Source organism: Stegostoma tigrinum, chromosome 29 (assembly GCF_030684315.1).
Source record: "Stegostoma tigrinum isolate sSteTig4 chromosome 29, sSteTig4.hap1, whole genome shotgun sequence".
In the NCBI taxonomy this organism is placed as follows: Eukaryota; Metazoa; Chordata; class Chondrichthyes; order Orectolobiformes; family Stegostomatidae; genus Stegostoma; species Stegostoma tigrinum.
In genome coordinates, this window is record NC_081382.1 from 45,537,605 (window position 1) to 45,562,696 (window position 25,092).

Consider the following 25,092-nt stretch of genomic DNA (forward strand, 5'->3'; position numbering starts at 1 on the left):
TTGCCTTAAGGGTTACTTGTTGCACCAAATGCTTGTTTCCACTGAGTTGTGAATAATGATACCTCGGTCCTTTTAAAGATCAACACTTTCCAATTTGTCATCTTTTAAGAAATACTCTGCAGCTCTGTACCTCCTAGCCGGGTGAAAAGCCTTGCATTTACCTACAATCCATTCTGTGCACCGTGCTATTGCCCACTCATGCAGTCCAAATCCCCTTAAAGCCCATTTGCATCTTTCTCACAACACACATTCCAATCAGGTTTTGTATCATTCACAAATTTGGAAATGTTGTGTTTGTTCCCCAAATTTGGCAGCATTGAAGACACTATTGGAAACAGCATAAAATTGCAACAGGATATTGATGGATTTGGTGAATGGGCAAAGCTGTGGCAGATGAATTTTAATATTAGCAAGTGTGAGTTTATCCTTTTCGGACTGAAAAAGACCAATCAAGGTTTGTTTTTTAGAAGGCACAGTGTTAAATGTAGTGGATTTCTGACAAGATTTGAGGGTTCAGGTGCACAGTTCTTTCATTCGCCAGAAACAGGTGTGGAAAAGAGTCAAGAAAGCCAATGCAATGCTGGCCTTAATTTCTAAAGGACTTGAGTACAGGGATGCAGACAATGCTGCATTTACACAAGACCCAAGTAGGAAGGATGTTTTGGCCCTGAAGGAGTTCAATACAGGTTTACAAGGATGATCCCTGGACTTCAAGTAGTAAGGCATACAGTGTTTTAGCTTTTATTAATAGAGGGATCGAGTTCCGGAACCAAGAGGTTATGGTGAAGCTGTACAAAACTCTGGTGCGGCCGCACTTGGAGTATTGCGTACAGTTCTGGTCACCGCATTATAAGGATGTGGAAGCTTTGGAAAGGGTGCAGAGGAGATTTACTAGGATGTTGCCTGGTATGGGGGGGAAGGTCTTATGAGGAAAGGCTGAGGGACTTGAGGTTGTTTTCATTAGAGAGAAGAAGGTTGAGAGGTGGCTTAATTGAAACATATAAAATAATCAGAGGACTAGATAGGGTGGATAGGGAGAGCCTTTTTCCTCAGATGGTGACGGCGAGCACGAGGGGGCATAGCTTTAAATTGAGGGGTGAACGATATAGGACAGATGTCAGAGGTAGTTTCTTTACTCAGAGTGTAGTAAGGGAATGGAATGCTTTGCCTACAACGGTAGTAGATTCACCAACTTTAAGTACATTTAAGTCGTCATTGGATAAGCATATGGACGTACATGGAATAGTGTACGTTAGATGGGCTTGTGATCGCTATGACAGGTCGGCACAACATCGAGGGCCGAAGGGCCTGTACTGTGCTGTAATATTCTATATTCTATATTCTATAGTAAGTTATGAGGAGAGATTAGAGAAATCAGGCCTTTGTTCTCTACGTTTTAAATGATTAAGGGGTGATTAATTGAGGTCTTCAGGATATTAACAGAAAAAGACAGGGTAGATAAAGATAAACTATTTCCATGGGTGAAAAATTCCAGAACCACAGGAGCATAGCCTAAGAATTAAGCCCAGGCCATTTTGGAGAGATATTAGAAAACACTTCTACACAAAGGTGTGGAGATTTAGAATGTCTTCCTCAAATGGCAGTTGACACTAATTTGATTGTTAAATTTAAATCTGAGATAAACAAATTTGTATTAAGCAAGTATAGCGAGGGGTGTGGGCCCAAAGCAGATATATGGAGTTAGGTCACAGATCAGCCATGATTTTATTGAGCAACAGGGCAGACTCATGGGGCTGAATGGCCTACTTCTGTTCCTATGTTCTATTGGTACAGTTTGTAAAATGTTGGGTCCCAATACTGTTCTTTGTGATACTCCAGTGGTCACAGCCTGTCAACATGACAGTAGCTCATTTTTCTCCATTTGCTTCCTGCCAGTTAACCAGTATACAGTCCATTCCAGCATATTACCTCCAATGCTACGCACTTTCATGTATTTACTAGCCTCCTTTGTGGGACCTTATTAAAAGCCTTCAGAAAATTCAAATTCACCACTATCCCCTGTCCCCGCCACCTCTCTCACACATACTGTCCTGTTTGTCTCTCACTCACACTCATCACTTGAGTTTTTATTGTGTTGAGGTTGATTGTGACTGCTAATAGATCTTGCGTCATGGGGTCATCCACCTGATGTCCAGTATATCAACTACGGGGATTTGCGTCTCCCTTAGCGTGAGACCGTGGGTACATACCCCCCCACCCTCCCACCTCCCTACCGTGTGACAGGTTAGGTAGAGGTAGAAAAACAAAGGGAACAGGAAGATTCCTCCTAGGCCTTTGTGTCAATGAAATATGACTCCACTCATTCAGATTCCAGTTAGAGAGGCTGACATTCCATTTGCCTTTGTGGTGAATTTCTGTATCTGTTCATGATATTGTCATGATCAATAAACCTGGAGACACCAAAGTCTCAATGATGTTTCGTTGCTTCGAACTCTGTACTGTATAGAAATTCCCCAGCACAGTCATTATTAGGTCCATACTGGATGGTGCCACATTTGGCTGTATTGCAATTCATCCGCCAGTTTTACCCATTCCACTTACCCATCATGCATTTACCCAATCGCGATTCATAGACTTCAGTTACACTTATTTTTATGCCATTGGCAAAATTTGATTCATAATTTTATATCCCAAAGTCTAAGTTATTAATAAATACAGTGGCACATGCATTTTTCCAAACCAAAGGAATGGTTTGTGGATCAGGATAAATTTTGACATTGCACATCAGGAATTTACAATATTCTCACCCTTTGTTTTTATGACCTGAGATGGAAACCATCAGATCCTGGTGGCTTTTCGCTCACTGGGGGATCCACTCCCTACTGAAGCCCAGGTCTGAAATGTACAAGATAGGCAACCCTGACCCATATAGGAGATTCAGGTACAATCTTCGCAAGGCCGATAGAGATACCAAAACCAAACTAAGCTTGAGAGCCAGACCAACCACACAGATGCCCATCATTTGTGGCAAGGCTTACACAATATTAACAGGTTACAAAGCGAAGTCTGACAGAATTGTGGGCATTAGCACATCCCTACCTGATGAGCTCAATGCACTCTACGCTTATTTTGAACAAAAGGTCAGTGAAATGATGTCACCCATCCCAAAAGCCTTGGATGCAGCTGTATCCATGGCCGCTGCCACAGATGTTAGACCGACCTTCTTGAGAGTGAACTCATGGAAAATGACTGGCCTGGATGGAGTTCCAGCAGTGTACTAAGACCATGTGCAGACCAGCAGATGGGAAGATACATCAAAATCTTTTACCTATCGGTATTACAATCTGAAGTTCCCACCTGCTTCAAGAGGAATACCATCATCTCAGTGCCAAAGAAAACTCATGTAACATGCCTCCATGACTATTGCCTGGTGCCTCTGACATCCATCATTAAGAAGTGCTTCGAGAGGTTAGTCATGGCTGTCATCAACTCCAGACTGCTTTGATCCTTTGTAGTTCACCTACCAGCACAAAAAGTTCACAGCAGGAGCCATTTCCCTGACCACATACTCATTCCTACAGCTCCGCGTTCAACACCATAATTCCAAATAAATTAATCTCTGAACTCTAAAATCTAGGCTTCAGTTCTCCCTCCGCAACCGGATCTGCAATTTCCTGACCCATAGACTGCAATCAGTGAGATCGTCAGTAAGACTACCTCCATCATGTTCCTGAACACCGGTGCCCTGCAAGGCTGTGACCTCAGCTCCCTGCTGTACTGTTTATACACTTACGACTGAGTGGACCCAATTGCACACCAACTCCATTTACAAGTAAGGCGGGAGTCAAACAATGATGAGACAGATTACAGGGAAGAGATTGTTGTCTTTACACCATACCACTAAGCACTCAATCTCTCCATCAAAGTTAGCAAGACAAAGGAGCTGGTCATTGACTTCATGAAGTGAAGTCCTGTCTGCAAAAGTGGTGCTGATGTGGACATGGTTGAGACCATCACGTTCCTGGGAGTGATGATTTTGGATGAAATTTGTCATGTCCATAAGGACTCTTACCACATTTTATAGAAGCGCCATAGAAAGCATCCTACCTGGATGCATCATAGTTTGGTATGGCAACTGCTCCTCCAAGACCACAAGAAACTACATAGAGGCATGACCGAAGCCCAATCCACCATGCAAACGAACCTTCCAACCATTGACTCCATCTACATTTCCCTCTGCCTCAGAAAATCAACCGACATAATCAAAGACCCCTCCCACGCTGATTATACTCTCTTCTGTCGGGCAGAGAATGAAGAAGGTTAAATACACGTAAAAGCAGATTCCTAAACAGTTTTTTCTCCATTGTTATCAAAATTTTGAATGGGCCTCTCAAATCTTGATGTTGATCATTCTCTCTGACCTTCTTTGTGGCTGATAACACAGTATTCTATACTGTTCTATTATCCTGATGCACTTTGAATAGTACGAACTGCGTGTATAGCATGCAAAACAACACTTTTCACTTCATCTCAGTACGTGTGATAAAAATCAATCAATCTTTTTTGCCACTATTCTGTTCTTCACTGTGTTATTTTGTTTAATGTTGGTGAATCCCTGACCCCGATTCTATTTTTCCTTACCTGGAATGTCCGGCATTCTGACCTTTTACCCAACTTCAAATACTCAACTAATGTAATTGTCTCAATTCTTTATTTCATTTACAATGTCACTTTGAAGGGACCCACATCATTCCCTGCTGCCCCTTTGATGTCTCTTGCACGCTTTTTCCCATGGTTCCTTTTTGTAGAGACAACCGCCTGAAAACCAGACATTTATTTTAACTGTTCGCTATCAATTTATAAAGAGGTTGCGCTGATGTAGGGAAGTGTGTGAAACATCTTTGAATCTGTGTTGCTAATTTGAGGCTTTTTCCATACTTGATCACCCCCCTCCGCCACCACCAAATCAAATCCCTCGGCTCCTCTGTTGCACTTTCATACATATTTTCCATGAAGTATGTGGCCCCTTTAATTTTCTTACTAAAATGTACCACGCTTCTGTATTGTGGTTTCCAGACAACTTTTTATCTATTCTGCTACTGATCCACTGTCTCTGCAGGTTCTGACCTTGGTTGTCTGCTTGTTGAGTGGGACTTTATCAAATGCTTCTCAGAAATCTAAATGTATCATCTGAGGGACTCCTCTGTGCCATTGTCATCTTCAAAGAATTCAGAATCCTTGAGCGTAACCTCTCCACTGAGCTCCATGTTGATGGCTCTTTATTATTTTCTTGTTGCTCCTCATGTTTTCAGCAGACATTTGAGTAAAGATTCCATTATTTTTTTCTCACGGAGATGAGAAGTTAACTGGTCTGGAATTTCCTTGATTTTATCTATTTGCCATTTCAGATATCAGAATCACACTGCCTGGCCATGGGTACCATTTATTTTTATATGATCTTGTTTGTGTTTGAGCATGCTTGCCTCTTATCTGTCTGCATTTCTTTTAATGCAAACATAGGAATCATGAGCCACAGGAGGCCATTCAATAAGCTCTGATAGTAACCTCACCTCCACGTTCTTGACTACTCTTGACTGATTCTGTTGCAATGTTATATACCTCTGTTTAAAAATATTCAAGGCCTCCGCTACTCTCTCCACCGCCTTTTGAGGAAGAGAGTTCCAAAGATCTTAAACATCTGATGGGGAAAAAAAAACCCTAACCTATTTCACATGAGCAGCCCCTGGTTTTTAATGAGCGACACTTCATTCCAGATTCTCCCACAAGAGGATTCATCCTCTCTACATTCACCCTGTCAAGACCATCCAAATCTTGTATGTTTTAAGAAGGTTGCCTTCTACTGTTCTAAACTTTAGATAAAACAACACTCACAGCATGTGACTTTGTGAGAAGTGAGGAAAGAGATTGCTGGGCCTGTTGCTGAGATACTTGCTTCATCAATGGCCACAGGCGAGTTGCTGAAGACTGGAGGTTGGCTAATGTGGTGTCTCTATTTAAGAAAGGTGGTAAGCAAAGGCCAGGGAACAATAGACCATTGAGCCTGATATCGGTGGAGGGCAAGTTGTTGGAGGGAATCCTAAGGGACAGGATTTACATGCATTTGGAAAGGCAAGGACTGATTAGTCAACATGGCTTTGTGCATGGGAAATTGTGTCTCACTAACTTCATCGTTCCTTCTTCAGAAAACTCAGAGGATTGAAGGACTGATTAGTCAACATGGCTTTGTGCATGGGAAATTGTGCCTCATTAGCTTCATTGTTCCTGCTTCAGAAAACTCAGGATTGATGAGGGTAAAGAGGTGGACATGATCTATATGGACTTCAGTAAGGCATTTACAAGCTTCCTCATGTTAGAGTGGTTGGCAAGGTTAGATCACACAGACTGGAGGGAAATCTAGCTATTTGGATACAGAACTGGCTTAAGGGTAGAAGACAGATGGTGGTGGGGAAGGATTGCTTTTCAGACTGGAGACCTGTGACCAGTGGTGTGCCGCAAGGGTTGGTGCTTGGTCCACTGCTTTTTGCCACTTATATAAATGATATGGATGTGAACATGGGAGGTATGGTTGCCAAGTTTGCAGATGACACTAATTAGAAGTGTAGTTGACAGCGAAGAAGGTTACCTCAGAGTACAATGGGACCTTGATCAGATGGGCCAATTGGTCAAGGAGTGGCAGATGGAGTTTAATTTAGCTAAATATGAGGTGCTGCATTTTGGAAAGGCAAATGAGGGCAGGACTTATTCCCCAGGACCTTGCCATAACTGTATGTTGCTGAACAAAGAGTCCTTGAAGTGCAGGTTCATAGTTCCTTAAAAGTGGGTCACAGGCAGACAGGAAAGTGAAGAAGGCATTCCGTATACTTGCCTTTATCAGTCAGTGCATTGAGTATGGGAGCTCTTTGGCCATGTTGCGGATGTACATGACATTGGTTAGGCCTCTTTTGGAATACTGCATTCAGTTCTAGTCTCCCTACTATAGAAAATATGTTGTGAAACTTGAAAGAGTTCAGTAAAGAGTGACAAGGATGTTGCCAGGGTTGGAGGGTTTGAGCTATAGGGAGATCCTGGATAGGCTGGGGCTGTTTTCTCTGAAGTGTCAGAGGCTGAAGAATGACGTTATAGAAGTTCATACAATCATACATAGATAGAGTGAATAGTCAAAGTCTTTTCCCCAGGTTGGGAGAGTCCAAAACTAGAGGCCATAAGGGACCTAAGGGGCAGCCCTTTATTTTATGCAGAGTGTAGTGTGTGTATGGAAAGAGCTGCCAGAGGAAGTGGTGGATGCTGGTGCAATTACAACATTTAAAAGGCACCTGGATGGATATATGAATAGGAAGGGTTTAGAGGGATATGGGCTGAATGCTGGCAAGTAGGACCGGATTAATTTAGGATATCTGATTGGCATCGTTTGAAGAGTCTGTTTCCGTGCTGTACAGCTCTATTACCCTACGCGCATGTCACTACCTAGGCTGACATTTATTGCCCACTTCCTGTTGCCTAGAGGGAGGTTAAGAGTCAGCCACGTTGCTGTGGGCCTGGAGGCACATGTAGGACAGACCAGGTAAGAGGACACAGTTTTTTGTCCCTAAGGGACATTAGTGAACCAGATGGGATTTGCTGAGCAATCGATTACAGAGGAATGAACAGGGATGTTACGGAGGGAATTGTCCTTTTTCCTCAACTGATGATTCCTGTCCCCATTGTAGTTGACAGGGCCTTTTGCCATGCCTGACCAATCCACTGCATTTTGCCCTCACCCCCTCTCCCCCCTCCCAGAATGATATTTTTCCCCTTGACCCCACTTTGTAGCTACGAGATACAGCATTCAAATCACATCCCCTGCCAATTCCACCACCTCCAGCAGGGTGCAAGCACCAAACACATCATCCTCTCTACTCCAATGTCAGCATGTCACCAAGGGCTGTTTGCTAATGCTTCTATCATAGGCTTGCTACAATGTTCCAGCAAAATACAATATAAACTCAAAGAACAATACCTCATTTTGTTAGTGAGTTTTGAGAAGATTTGTAGTTCAGGTTGAGTTTCTGGATGTGAGTTTGCTCGCTGAGCTGGAAGGTTAGTTTTCAGACGTTTCGTTACCATTCTAGGTAACATCATCAGTGAGCCTCCGATGAAACGCTGGTGTTAAGTCCCGCTTTCTATTTATCTGTTTAGGTATCTATACAGACCCTATACAGACAACAAGCAAAACGAACGTCATCTACAAAATACCTTGCAAGAACTATGACAAACACTACATTGGACAAACAGGCAGAAAGCTAGCCACCAGGATACATGAACATCAACTAGCCACAAAACGACATGACCCACTATCACTAGTATCCTTACATACAGATGAGGAAGGATACCACTTTGATTGGGACAACACATCCATCCTAGGACAAGCCAAACAGAGACACGCATGAGAATTCCTAGAGGCATGGCATTCCAACCAGAACTCCATCAACAAACACATTGATTTGGAGCCAATCTACCATCCTCTGAGAAAAAGAACAGGAAATGATATCACCAACACAGGAAATGACATCACCAACCCAAGGATACCTAAACAGATAAATAGAAAGCGGGACATAACACCAGTGCTTCATCAGAGGCTCACTGATGATGTTACCTAGAATGGTGACAAAACGTCTGAAAACTAACCTTCCAGCTCAGCGAGCAAACTCACATCCAGAACCTCATTTTGTGCTTAGGCACTTTACATTCTTGAAGTTTCAATGTTGTTTCTGAAGTTATCAAATTCAAAAACAGGCGTTAGTGGAAAAGCTCAGCAGATCTGGCAGCATCTGAGGGGAGAAATCAGAGTTAATGTTTTGGGTGCAGTGACCCTTCCTCAGAACATTTTAGAAATGGATTCAGACAGTCAATTTTACACACTGTGTTCCTGGATTATACTATACAACATTCTGCAAATGTAACTGTAAACTTCACAGGCAATTAAGCAATATACAACAAATTGTTGAGCAAGGAGAATTTAATTAGTATACCTAGGAAGTTCAGTTTAAAATTCAATGTTCCAATATACCATTTACATTAAGAAATGATGTCACTTCAAAGAGTATCCATTTCTGTGAGCTGTTTCATACAGTGACTTATAACCAATGGCTGGTGTGCACTATTTCTGATGAGTGAATCCATACTTAATTGTGCATCACTAATCAAGCACAAATATTGTCAAATATTTATTGAAATGGCAGTTTACCAGTCCATATCTCACTGACAATTTAATATTTAACATAACAAAAACTAAAAATTGATATAGAGATGGTAGGAACTGCTGAGGCTGGAGAATCTGAGATAACAAGGTGTACAGCTGGATGAACTCAGCAGGCCAAGCAGCATCAGAGGAGCAGGAAAGCTGACGTTTCAGGTCTAGACCCTTCTAAGGTTTTTAATGTATCACAATATGCCCACATCAGTACGTGAGTCAAAGTAAATCATTTCCTAGTTTTCACAGGTCAGAAGTACAGAATATCTAGGTCAGAAAACTGATCCCTAAAAAGCAGCATTGAATGAAAAATTTACATGGCTACCATGTTGTATTAATCACTGAAAAGTAGTGATTAATATCCTTAAGTAATCTAGAGATCTGGGTATTTCACAACTGAAATTGTAAATGTTTTCACATCATCCATTAAAACCAACCATAGGCATTTCATTTAGCCAGGCTGAGTTCTTTCAGATATACAAAGCTGCTCGTTTTGAGATGGTCAGGAATACCAAAAGTTTTTCAGTGTACTTTTGGATTTTCTATGGCAATAACTACACATTGAATTTGTAAAGAGACTCAGATGATGACTTTTTAAATAGCCTTTGAACTTCTAAATTAAGCCACGCTTAAGTGTTATTTCAAAATTTTTGCAACTTATGGCCTTACTTACGATACTATGAGGCACTGTTTCAAGTTACTTTGAGCAAAACTTCACGAAGCCACACTAGACCGAGTGTATTAGCTTTTTATGACATTACCACCAGAGTATAAACTAAACAAGAGCTATGGACTGTACGTTTTCGTTTCGCATGCTCTTCGGGATCTTGTTCAAATCATTATAGTCACCTTAACAGAAGCACAAATGAAGTGAAAAGACACCCTAACATGAAATTTCCTTCCTGACACAGCTATAAGCCATTGAAAAATTAATAAGATACTGAAATATCGCTGTATTGTTGTTGCAAACAACATTACAAATAAGGAATTACAAACTTAAACATTTAATTTTTTTTAAATAAACAACAACGAGATGGGTCATCCAATCCCATATGGTCTCCACAGCTTGTTTGCTTTTAGTAGAGGATCCAGTCCCTCCCTTTCACACCTTATTTTACATCTCTCTTCCGCATTACTAATATCCCCCTTGTCTTTTGAGCTGGAGCATTTGCTTCTGTCAAAAGTATTTCATTAAAAAAACACCTTTCAGTTCTGAGGAAGTTACTCTGGTTAGCTCTGTTTCTCTCTCCACAGATGCTGCTAGAACTGCTGAGTTTCTCCAGAACTTTGTTTTTTGTTTCCAGATTTCAGTTATCTGCAGTATTATGCCTTTTTAAAGATCTGTAGATATTTAATTGTATCAACTACAGCTTGCAGGACATGTAAATAATCATTAACTTACCATGTATTGAATCATTGATGAAAAGCCTGTTAGAATTCTTTGTAGAGGTAATGAGCAAGTTATACAAAGGAGAGCCAGTGAACATGATCTGTTTGGATTTCCAGAAGGCGAATGACAAGGTGCTGCACAGGAGGCTGCTAAATAAAGCAAGAGCCCAGGGTGTTAGGGACAAGGGACTGGCATGAAAGAGGGTTGGCTGACTGGCAGAAGCAGTGTGTGACATTGAAGGAGTCTTTTTCAGATTGGCAGGCAGTGACTAGAGGAGTTCCACAGGGCTCTGTGTTGCGAACATTATTCATATGATACATTAACAATCTGGACAAAGGAACTGAGGATGCTGTGGTCAAGTTCACAGGTGCACAAAGATGTGAAGGGACAAGTAATGTTAAGGATGTGGGGAGGCTACAGAAGGATTTGGACATACTAGGAGAGTGGGCAAAGAAGTGTCAAAGAAAGAATAGAATGAGGGATAATGTGACCTTATGCTGTTTAGTTAGCAGACTACAGGTGTACTCTATTTTCTGCACAGGGAAAGGATTCAGAAATCTGATGCGTGAACTTAATTAAGTCTTTTAAAGAGGTGACAGAGTGTCACATTTAAGGTTAGAACACATGGGATCCAGGACAAGCTGGTTAATTGGATTCAAAATTGGCTTAAAAGTAGGAGACATAGGTTGGTGGTAGAGGGTTACTCTACAGACTGAAGGTCTGACCAGTGGGTTTCTCAAGAATTGGTGCTGGATCCACTGCTTATCGTCATTTATATAAATGATTTGGATATGAATATAGGAAGTATGGTTAGTAAATTTGCAGATGACACCAAAATAGCTGGTGTAGTGGACAGCAAAGAAGGTTATCCCACAGTACAACAGGATCTTGATCAGATGGGCCAATGGGCCGAGGAGTGGCAGATGGAGTTTAATTTAGATAAATGTGAGGAACTGCATTTTGGAAAGGCAAATCAGGGCAGGATTTATACACTTAATGGTAGGACCCTGGACAGTGTTGTTGAACAAAGAGACCTAGGGGTGCACGTGCATAGGTCTTTGAAAGTGGGTTGCAGGTAGACAGGGTGGTGAAGAAGGTGTTTGGCATGCTTGCCTTCATTGGTCAGAGCGTTGAGTATAGGAGTTAGGATGTCACGTTGTAGCTGTATAGGACATTGGCAAGGCCATTTTTAGAATACTGTGGAAAACTCTGTTTGCCCTTCAACCACAAGGACGTTGTTAAACTTGAGAGGGTGCAAAAAAGATTTACAAGGATGTTGCTGGCACTGGAGGGGCTGCATAGCCTGGGGCTATTTCTCCTGGAGCGTCGCAGACTGAGGGGTGACTTTATAGAGGTTCATAAAGTCATGAGGGGCATGGATAGGGTAAATAAACAAGATCTTTTTCCGAGGGTAGGGGAGTCAAAAACTAGAGGACGTAGGTTTAAGGTGAGAAGGGAAAGATTTAAAAAGATCATGAGTGGTAACTTTTTCTCACAGAGGGTGGTATGTGTATAGAATGAACTGCCAGAGGAAGTGATGGAGGGGAGTACAATTACAAGATTTTTTAAAAGGCACATGCTTGCGTAGGAAGTGTTTATAGGGATACAGGCCAAATGCTGGCAAAGAGAGTTAGATCAGACTGGGATGTCAGATTGGTGTAAATGGATTGCACTGAAGGTCTCCCCTTCCCCCACCGCATCCCAAAATCAGCCCAGTTTGTCCCCTCCCCCCACTGCATCACACAACCAGTCCAGCTCTTCCCCTCCACCCACTGCATCCCAAAACCAGTCCAACCTGTCTCTGCTTCCCTAACCTGTGCTTCCTCTCACCCATCCCTTCCTCCCACCCCAAGCCGCACCTCCATCTCCTACCTACTAACCTCATCCCACCTCCTTGACCTGTTCGTCTTCACTGGACTGACCTATCCCCTCCCTACCTCCCCACCTATACTCTCCTCTCCACCTATCTTCTTTTCTCTCCATCTTCGGTCCGCCTCCCCCTCTCTCCCTATTTATTCCAGAACCCTCACCCCATTCCCCTCTCTGATGAAGGGTCTAGGCCCGAAACGTCAGCTTTTGTGCTCCTGAGATGCTGCTTGGCCTGCTGTGTTCATCCAGCCTCACATTTTATTATCTTGGATTCTCCAGCATCTGCAGTTCCCATTATCACTGCACTGAAGGTCTGTTTGTGTGCTGTATGACTCTTTGACCCTGAGGAGGTCCGGAGGAAGTTTACAAGAATGATCCTGGAGATGAAGGGCTTAGAACATAGAACATAGTTCAGTACTGCACAGTACAGGTCCTTCAGCCCATGTGTTGTGCCGAACTTTTACCTGAAACCTAAGATCTATCTAACCTCCTCCCCTACCTTATACTACCATCCATACGCCTATCTAATAGCCGCTTATATGCCCCTAATGAGGCTGACTCCATTACACTCTCTGGCAATTCATTCCGCACCGCTACCATTCTTTGAGTAAAGAACCTACCTCTGATGTCTCCCCTACATCTACCTCCACTCACCTTAAAACTATGCCTCCTTGTAATAGCTCCCTCCACCCTAGGAAAAAGTCTCTGGTTATCCACTGTATCTATACCTCTGATCATTTTGTACACCTCTATCAAATCACCTCTCATCCTTCGTAGTTCTAAAGAGAAAAGCCCTATCTCTCTCAACCTTTCCTCGTAAGACCTTCCCTTCATTCCAGGCAACATTCTGGTAAATCTCCTCTGCACCTTTTCCAACGCTTCCACATCTTTTCTGTAATGAGGCGTCCAGAACTGGACACGATACTCCAGATGTGGCCGAACCATGGTTTTGTACAGCTGGAGCATGACTTCACGGCTCATGAACACAATCCATTTATTAATGAAAACTAACACACCATACGCCTTCTTAACAACTCTATCCACCTGTCATATGAGGAGCGGTTGAGGACTCTGGGTTTGTACTCGATTTAGGATGAGGGTGAATCTCATTGAAGTTTCTAGAATGCTGAGCGACCTGGGTAGAGTGAACGTAGAGATGATGTTTCCACTAGTAAGAGAGACCAGGACCCAAAGACACAGTCTCAGAGTGAAGAGATGACCCTTTAGACCTGAGATGTGAAATTTCTTCAGGGTAACCTCCTACCCTTCTACAGGGTAGTTATCTGTGGAACTCTTTGCTGCAGAAGGCATACATTTTTGATTAGTTAAGGGGATCAAGGATTATGGGGAGACGACAAGAGAATGGGGTTGAGAAACTTATGTTCAAATGGTGGAGTACACTCAATGGGCCAAAAAACCTACTTCTGATCTTAAAAGTGTGCCACTAAGGCCGTAAATGAGAAGTCTTCAATTCTGCAATAGCGAAATGGGATTCTAAAAATAGATGATTAATATTCAGTCAGTAAATATGTAACATTTCAGGCCAATGGAAATATACTCCCACAGGTGGCATTCCTGACCCAGGAGCCATTGACACAGCATTAATATGGATCTGTGAGGATTAATTAATATTAATAAAACATAAAAAGCAGAAGGAAGCCCTGGAAGCCTTTGTGTAAAGATACTGAATATGTGACCCTCACCTTTGATTAATGTAAATAACTCAGTGAGTGTTGGATCCAGGGAACGGTGTTGAGTTCTGGAGCAGGATGAATCAGTGGTTACTGTGCACCCTTTGCTTTCCATTGGGGTAAGTATAGCCCATTAGATTGATGCCAATTGTTTAACCATCAACTCTGTCCTGCCATTTGCGATCGGGTAAATATTTGGGACACGAGCTTCTTATAACCAATTCCTACATCTGTCACTGGCTGTGTTGAGGGTTGAATTCTTCCTTTCCCATCTCAATCCATAAGACCATAAGACATGAGAGTGGACGTAAGGCCATTCGGCTCATTGAGTTCACTCCGCCATTTAATCATGGCTGATGGGCATTGCAACTCCACTTACCCGCACTCTCCCCATAGCCCTTAATTTCTTGCGAGATCAAGAAATTATCAAACTCTGCCTTGAAGACATTTAATGTCTTGGCCTCCACTACGCTCCGTGGCAATGAATTCCACAGGCCCACCACTCTCTGACTGAAGAAATGTCTCCCCATTTCCCTTTAAAATTTACCCCCTCTAATTTTAAGGCTGTGCCCACGGATCCTAGTCTCCCCGCCTAATGAAACAAACTCCCACTGTCCACCCTTTCTAAGCCATGCATTATCTTGTAAGTTTCTATTAGATCTCCCCTCAACCTTCTAAACTCTAATGAATACAATCCCAGGATCCTCAGCCATTCATCATATGTTAGGCCTACCATTCCAGGAATCATCCGTGTGAATCTCCGCTGGACACACTCCAGCGCCAGTATGTCCTTCCTGAGGTGTGGGGCCCAAAATTGGACACAGTATTCTAAATGGGGCCTAACTAGAGCTTTATAAAGTCTCAGAAGCACATCGCTGCTTTTATATTCCAACCCTCTTGAGATAAGTGACAACATTACATTCGCTTTCTTAATCATGGACTCAACCTGCAAGTTAACCATTAGAGAATCCTGGACGAGCACTCCCAGATCCCTTTGTACTTCGGCTGTATGAATTTTCTCACCGTTTAAAAAATAGTCCATGCCTGTATTCTTTTTCCCAAAGTGCCAAACCTTGCATTTGCTCATATTGAATTTCATCAGCCATTTCCTGGACCACTCTCCTAAACTGTCCAAATCTTTCTGCAGCCTCCCCACCTCCTCAGTACTACCTGCCTGTCCACCTATCTTTGTATCATCAGCAAACCTTGCCAGAATGACCCCAGTCCCTTCATCCAGATCATTAATGTATAAGGTGAACAGCTGCAGCCCCAACACTGAACCTTGCGGGACACCACTCGTCACCGGTTGCCATTCCGAAAAAGAGCCTTTTATCCCAACACTTTGCCTTCTGTCAGACAGCCAATCCTCAATCCAAGCCAGTAGCTCACCTCGAACACCATGGGCCCTCACCTTACTCAGCAGCTCCCCCCCTCCACAGTGAGGCACCTTATCAAAGGCCTTTTGGAAGTCTAGATAGATACCATCCACTGGGTTTCCCTGATCTAACCTACTTGTTACCTCTTCAAAGAATTCGAACAGGATTGTCAGACATGACCTCCCCTTACTAAATCCATGCTGACTTGTTCTAATCCGACCCTGCACTTCCAAGAATTTAGAAACCTCATCCTTAACAATGGATTCTAGAATTTTACCCTCTCTCTTTTCCATTATCCCGATGCAATTCCCATGATAAGAGCCACACTTTCTCTGTTTCTCTCTATTCATCTGTGTCTCCATCCCTGTGTACTGGGGCCTGGTGTATGTCTTCTCTTGTTCTCATTCTGCATTTGTCTTGTCATCTTGTGCTGTTGCTATGGCCTCTCTTGCTCTTGATTTCTGTCCTATTCAGTTTCTGTCTACCTTTGTCTGTCTCTACCTACTTTTCTCTTCTGCCCTCTCTCTCCCCTGCTGTGTCTTTTTTCCTCATCTCCATCTCTTTTTCACTCTCAAACTCAACCTCTCTCTTCTCCCCCCCACTGTCTGTCATTTTGCCTCCCACTCAACATGCTTTCTTCCTCCTGCACCCCCTCCTCCCACTTCTCCTGCTCTTCCTCACCCTTTTTCTGCTTAGAATTTTCCAGATGCTCCAGACTCATTTACAAAGAGGCAGAGATTCCTCCCAAAAGGAACTTGCTTTGCCAAAAAAATATTAATTCTTCCTCCAACATATGTGAAAGTGAGAGCTTCCAGCTGTAAAAACAAAGCTGTTCCTTTATGGAGGGAACTGGGGCTGCTGGGAAAAGGAGTGCCTGAGAGGAGGAGACAGAATGTATTCAGGATAGGTGGGTGCAGTTTGGGACATCTTTGTGCAGGCTGTACCCCAGTGAGGGTCAGTGTGTGTGGGAGCTGTACCCCAGTGAGGATCAGTGTGTATGGGAGCTCTACCCCAGGAAGGGTCAATCTGTCTGTGACCCATTAATAAACACTGACTCTCACCATCCCGAGGTATCACTGCAGAGCTCAATAATCAGAAAGAGATTAAAAGATTCTTCTTCTTTACTGAATTACAGGATATTCTGGGATAGCAATTTTCTTGAGGATACATCAGCCACGAGCTGTTTGTGTGCCTCTCAAGATAATGATCTGCCTTGAGGTTCTGATTTGGTGCCGTTTCTGATGTGGACTGATCTTATAAATATCTGATTCTACAGTACGAAGTAGGCTTGGGCTTAATCACACAAAAGGTACCTGGTGACAATCTCATTTCTTACTCAGTGGTTTAATGTTTCAGGAGATATACTGAAAAGAAATTGAGAATCCGGACCTTCCCACGTCTGGACGGTTGGAGCTAAAGCCATTTCTTATGAAGCAATTTCTGGCTTACTCCCCTAAAGGAACGAAGGCAATTGTTCCGCTGTCACTCTGACAAACTGGGTTTGATGTTGGCATAGTCATATTGTTACTGGAAGGGGAATCCAAACTCTCCAGTAATACTCTGGGGATTCAGAGTCAATCTTCAGCACCTGATATGGTGTGCCTGTGACTCTGGACAACAGAAACGATGGCATCAAATACTAGCCCAGACAGTGATACACACATTCCCAAGAATTTCTCACAATTTCAGATTGATTTATAAAGTGCTTTAATCACCAGCTATGGCAATGCCTTTTATAAATCTTGAAAGCCTTCATGAAGAGTACTCATTGCTGTAATGTAGGGAACAAGGCAGCCAACTTGTGCACAGCAACAATCCACAAAGAGCAACACGATGGGAGTAGGCTTTGTGTTAATGTTTCATGGTTCAATGGCCAGGGTTTGACAGGGTGACCAATCCGAGCTGGGGCTTGGGTTTAACATCTCATTCAAAAGTGCAGGATCCTGTTGGAATATCTCTGGGAGTCAAAGCCTGAAGCTTGGTGTTTGGATCCTGCAGTGAGATTTGGACCTGATTCAGAGGCAGGAATGCTAATCTAGCACACTGACCCTGACTGGGGTAAGTCTTCCATGCACCGATTGCCACTGGGGTATGGCTCCCACACAAACTGACGCTCACTGGTGTATGGCTCCCACACATTTAAGTTTGAGGATATGCAGAGATACAGTAGCAAAGAGGAATTTTGTTTTTTTCTGAACATTTTAAGGTAGCTGGACAGATTAACAGTACATGGATACCTACCTTCAAGACCCCATATGCTGTGCTTAAACTGTACAATCTTAGTTCTTTGAATATGCTTGGTTTTGGGACACTTACTTTAACAAGGATATAAAGCTTTGGTGAGATGGAGAGGTGTTTTAGTGGAACGATCTTTGCAGTGAGGGACTTCAGTTCATATGAGGAGGCCGGGAGTGGTCTCCTGAGAGCAGTGAACATTTTCTTGAATTGATTAAGATCATAAAGACTTAACATAGAAAGTCTGTTTCCAGAGGCTAAAGGATTAACATCCAAAGGCCTCAGATTTAAGGGCGTTAGTAAAAGAAGCAGGTTGCATTGTGACTTTCAAAAATGAATTGTATCCCTTTGTCAAAAGGAAAGTTTGCAGGAACAGGCAGGAACCCTAAGTGAACTATTTCTTCAGAGGGCCAGCACGAAAAATGTGCCAGCTCCAACCTCAAGAAGACTCAAATTCTTTATCAACCTACCCCAGGTCAAGTTCCCTCAATTAACACCAATGGAGAAATCCACCCAAACATGGAACATTTCCCCTACCTGGGGAAGGTACCTCCCATCCCAGGCTGATGTCAATGTGGCAATTCAGCATCACATCTAATCTGAGAGTGTGCCTTCGGTTGCCTAAGGGTGAGAATCTTGGGCCATGACATTCGTGCTGAAACCAAGATCCTCTTGTATAAGATAGTCATCTTTCTGACTCTTCTGCATTATTCTGAAACTTGGACAATATATAGATGCCACCTCAAAACCCAAGAAAGACCATCAGTGCTATTTGAGACAGATTTTCCACATCATCTTGGAGGATAGTTTTCCTTCAAACAGCTAACAGCACTAGGATTGAGGCCATTATGTTCCGAAACAATTCCACTGGGCCAACTGTATGCTTAAAATGACTGCCAAAGTGAATCATCTTTACCAAGTACAAGGAAAGCACTCAAACAAGAGGACAACAAAGGAACCATTTCAAAAACTCCCTGAAGGCCTTCCTCAAGAAATCAATGTAGACTTTAACAAATGGGAGACTGGGAGACCCTTGTTCAGAAGAAACCAATTTGGGGGAAGGTCCTGTTTAAAGGGATACAATTCTCCAGGAATACTAGGCAACAAGAGGAAGTATGGAAAAGGAATTGGAGTAAGGAATGCAAATGACCTGAAGGCCAAGGACCAATTCCACCTCCTGAAAACACCTGTCTGATGTGTTGTTGGAATGTGATTTTAGAATCAGGCTCATCAGCCATGGAAGGACCGACAGAATCCATGACCAGTGACATGGAATTTCCTAGATGGACAATTGTACTCATTAGCAAGTGATTGCATGCAGTGAATCGTTTATGTTTCCTATTGGAATGTGGTTTCTGACCCAGGTGAGTCCTTCAGAAGGAAATTGGATGAATATTTGAAGGAGGTTTAATAAAAGTTGAAAGATGGGAGTGGGGGCTAAGAACATCTGGATTTTTGTTCAATATCTGCCATGATGTGATTGAATGTTGGAGTAGATGGGAGATAATAAACTATTCCAACTCTAATTTCTGAAGGTCTTGTGAAGGGTCTGATCCAGACTGAATGATCTTTCTCTGTGCTGACCTTGTTCTACGAATTTTGAAGAGGAGGTTTTAGGGGATTCTGGGTGTTTGAGATTTGAACAATGTTACAGTGAGGATGACTTCTCAGAAGCTGCTACCGTGACCCCATCCCCCACTGGAGAGAAAGAGCTGTTTGATTGTGTTAGTGAGCTGTTTGGGATTGCAGCATAATTATGAGAGATTTGATATCCGTAAGGTTTCAGTGGTGGTGGGATGATTATGTAGTTGCACTATTTCGGAGGGTTGGGGCATTGGGGGGGTTGGGATTTAGTTTGTTAGTCAGTATCTCTCTTCTAGCTGTTTGACTGCTGTTGATTTTTTTTAGCATTCTGCAAAAATTGCCTCATTCTTCATCAATACAGAATTCAGTGTACAGAGAAACTGGTGGGTCTTTCCTACAGTAACGCCCACTCTGTAATGTGAACATTTCATTTCACGATTAACTGAAGTTCTTGACAGGAAACTTGAGAAGATGAACACTGGGAGGGGGAGGGCTCCAGACACACTGTTGCGTGATATAATAAGCTGGTAACCTGTCTCATTGCTAAGAAGCTGGCATCTACCTGACAATGTGGAAAATTGCACAGGTATGTCCTGTACATAAAAAGCAGGTCAAAGCCAACCCATCAAACATGGATAAAAGAGCTGAATTTGAGATGTGAGGTGAGAGTGACAGCCCTTGATATCAAAGCTACATTCGAGCAAGTGTGGCATCAAGGAATCCTAGCAAAACTGGAATCAATGGGAATTCGGGGCAAACTCTCTAGTGGTTAGTCATACCTGACACATAGGAAGATGGTCGTGGTTGATGGAGGTCAGTTCCCGGAATGGCGGGACTACCATATGTTGAAAGATTGGAGCGACTGGGCTTGTGTACACTGGAGTTTAGAAGGATGAGAGGGGATCTGATTGAGGTGTATAAGATTATAAAGGGATTGGACAATCTGGAGGCAGGAAGGATGTTTCCATTGATGGGGGAGTCCAGAGCCAGAGGACATAGTTTAAAAATAAGGGGTAGGCCATTTAGAACAGAATTGAGGAGAAACTTCTTCACCCAGAGAGCGGTGGATGTATGGAATGCTCTGCCCCAGAAGGCAGTGGAGGCCAAGTCTCTGGATAGTTTCAAGAAAGAGATAGATAGAGCTCTTAAAGATAGTGGAATCAAGGGTTATGGGGATAAGGCAGGAACAGGATACTGATTGTGGATGATCAGCCATGATCATAATGAATGGTGGTGCTGGCTTGAAGGGCCGAATGGCCTACTCCTGCACCTGTTGTCTATTGTCTATTGTCATCTCAGCTCCAGGACATTTCTGCAGGAGTTCCTCAGGGTGTGTCTGAGACCCAACTCTTTTCAGTTGCTTCATCAATGGCCTGCCCTCACATCAGAAGTGGGGATGTTCACTATTGATTGCACAATGTCAGCATCATTCACAGCTCTACAGATACCAAAGCAGTCTATGTTCACATGCAACAAGATCTGGACAATATCCAGGATAACAAAGTGTGGAGCTGGATGAACACAGCAGGTCAAGCAGCATCTCAGGAGCACAAAGGCTGACGTTTCAGGCCTAGACCCTTCATCAGAGACTGGACAATATCCAGGCTTGGGCTGACAAGTGGCAAATAACATTCGCACCATGCAAATACCAGGTTATGACCATCTCAAATAAGAGACAATTGAATCACTGTCCCTTGACATTTAGTGGTGTTACCATCACTGGATACCCCATTATCAACATCCTGGGGTTATCATTGACCAGAAACTCAACTGGACTCAACACATAAATGTAGTGGCTACAACAGCAGGTCAGAGCCTAGGAATACTGCAGTGAGTAACTCACCTCCAACTCCCCAAAGACTGTCCACCATCTACAGGATACTTGTCCAGAGTGTGGTGGATTACCTCTGAAAAGCCATGGATGAGTGCAGTTCCAACAACACTCAAAAAGCTTGACACTATCCAGGACAAAGCAGCCCACTTGTTTGGCACCACATTGACAAGTATTCACTCTCCTCCACCTCCCCCCAAAAAAAACTGCTGAAGCTCAGTAGTGGCAGTGTATATTATCCACACGATGCACTGCAGAAATTCACCAAAGATCATGAGACTTCAACTTCCAAACTGTGACCACTTCCATCTAGAAGGACAAGCACAGCAGATATGTGGGAATGCCACCACCTTCAAGTTCCCCTCTAAACCACTCACCAGCCTGACTTGGAAACATATTGCCATTCCTTCACTGTCACTGGATCAAAATCCTGGATTTCCCTCCCTGATGGCATTGTGGGTCAACCTAGAGCAGGTGGACTGCAGTGGTTCAACAAGGCAGCTCACCACCACCATCTCAAGGGCAACTAGGGACAGGGAATAACTACTGACCAGGCAGCAATGCCCATGTCCCAAAAAATGAATAAAAAAAAGATAATTATCACAACAGGGCATCAAGGTGAAAATCCAACACAGCTCTGAGTCCAGTCTCAGTTTAGGTTCTTGTGCTTCTCTGTAGACAGCAGGGCACTGCTTCATTGGAAGGATGACACCCACAGTGGTGCAGCACTCCCTCAGCATTGACTCTCTGACAGCGTGGCACTCCCTCAGTACTGACGCTTCGACAATTCGATGCTCCCTCAGCACTGACCCTCCGACAGTGTGGCGCTCCCTCAGTACCGAGGCTTTCATAGTGCGGGATTCCCTCAGCACTGACCCACCCTCCGACAGTGCGGAGCTCCCTTGGCACTGACCCTCCAATAATGCGGCGTTCCCTCAGCACTGACCCTCCGACAGTGCGGAGCTCCCTCAGCACTGACCCTCCGACAGTGTGGCGCTCCCTCAGTACTGAGGCTTTCATAGTGCAGGATTCCCTCAGCACTGACCCACCCTCCGACAGTGCGGAGCTCCCTCGGCACTGACCCTCCGACAGTGCGGAGCTCCCTCAGCACTGACCCTCCAACAGCATGGCACTCTCTTAGCATGTCAGCCTGTATTCTTAGCACTGTGAATTGTAACCTGTACCGTGAATTTCTGGACCCTGACATATGACCATGAGGTTTGGCGGACATTTATTTATAAACCAAAATGTTTATTTTTGTATGAAAAAGCAAGGTTTGAACATGGGGAGAAACTAAATCTTGGGGTGATGCTGAGTGGAGCCTGACAGGAAATTGGACTTGAGATGATCTGATGCCTTACTGGATTGTGATGGACCAGACATTATCCTCCTCCTCCCTTTGGTTTTTATGAATGGCCTCATTCTGTGCTGTATGCAAGTAATTTCATGTAGTCTATTTCCCACTCCTGGCAGTATGCATCATTGGTAAGGCTGATATTAATTCCCTACCTCTTGTTGCCCCAGAGAATGTAATGGTGAGTGTCTGACTTGAACTACTGAATTCTTCGAGTTGTGTGTTTACCCACAAGGGAGGGAATTCCAGGATTTTGACCCAGTGACAGTGAAGGAACAGCAATAGGTTTCCAGGTCTAGATGGGGAGTGGCTTGGAGGGGAACTTGTCAGTGGTGGCGTTCCCATGTATCTGCTGCTCAAGTACTTCTGCATGGAGGTGTTTGGGAGTTTGGAGGTTCTGTCTAAGGATCTTTGGTGAATTTCTACGGTGCATCTTGTAGATAGAACACACCGCTGCTACTGAGTGTCAGTGGTGGAGATGGTGAATGCTTGTGGACGTCGTGTCAATCTAGCAGGCTGCTTTGTGCTGGATGGAGTCAAGCTTCTTGAGTGTTGTTGGGGCTGCATCCATCCAGGCAAGTGGGGAGTATTCCATCACACTCATGGCTTGTGCCTTGTAGATGATGCATAAGCTTTTGGGAGTGAGGAGGTGAGTTACTCATCGCAGTACTTCGAGCCTTTGACCCAATCATGTTGCCACTGTGTGTATGAATTGAGTCTTGTTCAGTTTCTGGACAATGGTAATACCCAGCATGTTGATAGCAGGAATTCAGTGAAGGCAACACTGAAGAGAGATGATGGTTAGACTCCCTTTTGTATGAGATGGTTATGATACTTCATGGAATGAATATATCAGCACAGGTCCAGATATTGCACAGATCTTGTTGCATTTGAACATGTACTGCTTCAGTATCTGAGGAGTTGCGAATGGTGCTAGCCATGTACAATGATTGGCAAACATCCCCATTTCTGACCTTATGATAGAGTGAATGTCATTGATGAAGCAGCTGAAGATGGTTGGGTCTAGGATACTACCCTGAGGAACTCCTGCAGAGATGCACTGGAGCTGAGATGACTGACCTACAACAACCAGAACCATTTTGTTTTGCCAGATACAACTCTATCCACTGAAGCTACAGTCTTTGCAGGATTCCAGTTTTGCTTTGATTCCCTGATGCTAGACTTTAGTGAAATTCTTTCCTGATGTGAGGTACAGTCAGTTTTGTCTGTGATGTGGAGACACTAAAAAGTGCAGATGCTGGAGTCAAAGTCAATATAGTGTGGAGCTGGAGAAACACGGCAGGTCAGACAGCATCAGAGGAACAGGAAAGTTGACGTGTTGGGTCGAGACCCTTAAACAGGACTATGAAGGGTCCCAAACCATAATGCCAACTGTCCTGTTCCTCTGATACTGCCTGACCTGCTGTGTTTCTCCAGCTCCACACTGTATTGTCTCTGATGTGGAATTCAGTTCTTCTGTCTGTGTCCGGGCCAATACTTTAATGAGGTCTGGATGCTATTGACTATGGTGGAACCCAAACTAATGACTTGAACAGGTGTAAGGCATGTCATTCTTATGATAATGGAGTGAAGACTATTTTCTCACTGGTACGCATTGCTTTTGCTGAGACTGTGTGTTAAGGAGGTGGTGGCCTGAATTCAAACCGCAGGAGCCAGTGTAACCTTTCCTCAGTCTCAGATGTGGAGAGAGGAATAGGGAGGTCAGGAGCAATGCAAGGTGATTACATCAACTTTTGCAGCCAGAGAATACAGAAATAATCCTTTGGTCAGCTGCTAGTTCAATTTGAGCCTATGTCCATATATAGGCTAGATAACAAAGTGTGAAGCTGGATGAACACAGCAGGCCAAGCAGCATCTCAGGAGCACAAAAGCTGATGTTTCGGGCCTAGACTCTTCATCAGAGCTCTTTTGTGCTCGGCTTTTGTGCTCCTAAGATGCTGCTTGGCGTGCGGTGTTCATCCAGCTTCACACTTTGTTATCTTGGATTCTTCAGCATCTGCAGTTCCCATTATCTCTCTCCATATATAGGCCCAGTTTACGCTGGTGATCTGTCACAATTTCTGCCTGTCATGTGCCCATGACACTATACTTGATCCTGGCAATTGGTGCTTCAGCTTTTTACTGAGGATCCATGAAATGTCAAGGCAGTGTTCACACTGAACTGTGTGGCAGTTGACGTGCAGTGGGACACGTACAGCCTAATGTGTGAATGTGTGGGTTGAGCTCTCCCAGCAGCCACAATTGGAATTACTTCCCAACTCTCAGAAACTGCCTATGTTATCTTACTTTAACAATTTTACTCCTGCTCCCTGTCCCTGCACACTGTGCCTGCTTCCTCACACTGTGCCCCCTCACATTGTGCCCCCTCTCTCTCATTGTGCCCCTTCTATCAAACCGCTCCCTGCCCCACCCCAGCCCAGCAGCATTCCATTGAGCACCCCTTCCTCTCCTCATACAGCATCCCCCACACACTTCCCAGGGCCCAGAGACATCCTGTCCAGCACCCCTCCCCCTTTTCACCAACCACAAA

The 25,092-nt window shown here is 43.7% G+C and overlaps 1 protein-coding gene across 7 annotated transcripts in view; it reads left to right on the top strand.

The window, feature by feature from the left end:
* The window catches only part of vav2 (vav 2 guanine nucleotide exchange factor), a 188,033-nt gene that overhangs the window by 84,506 nt on the left and 78,435 nt on the right, over positions 1-25,092 (top strand). The gene's annotated exons all lie outside the window — the stretch shown is intronic.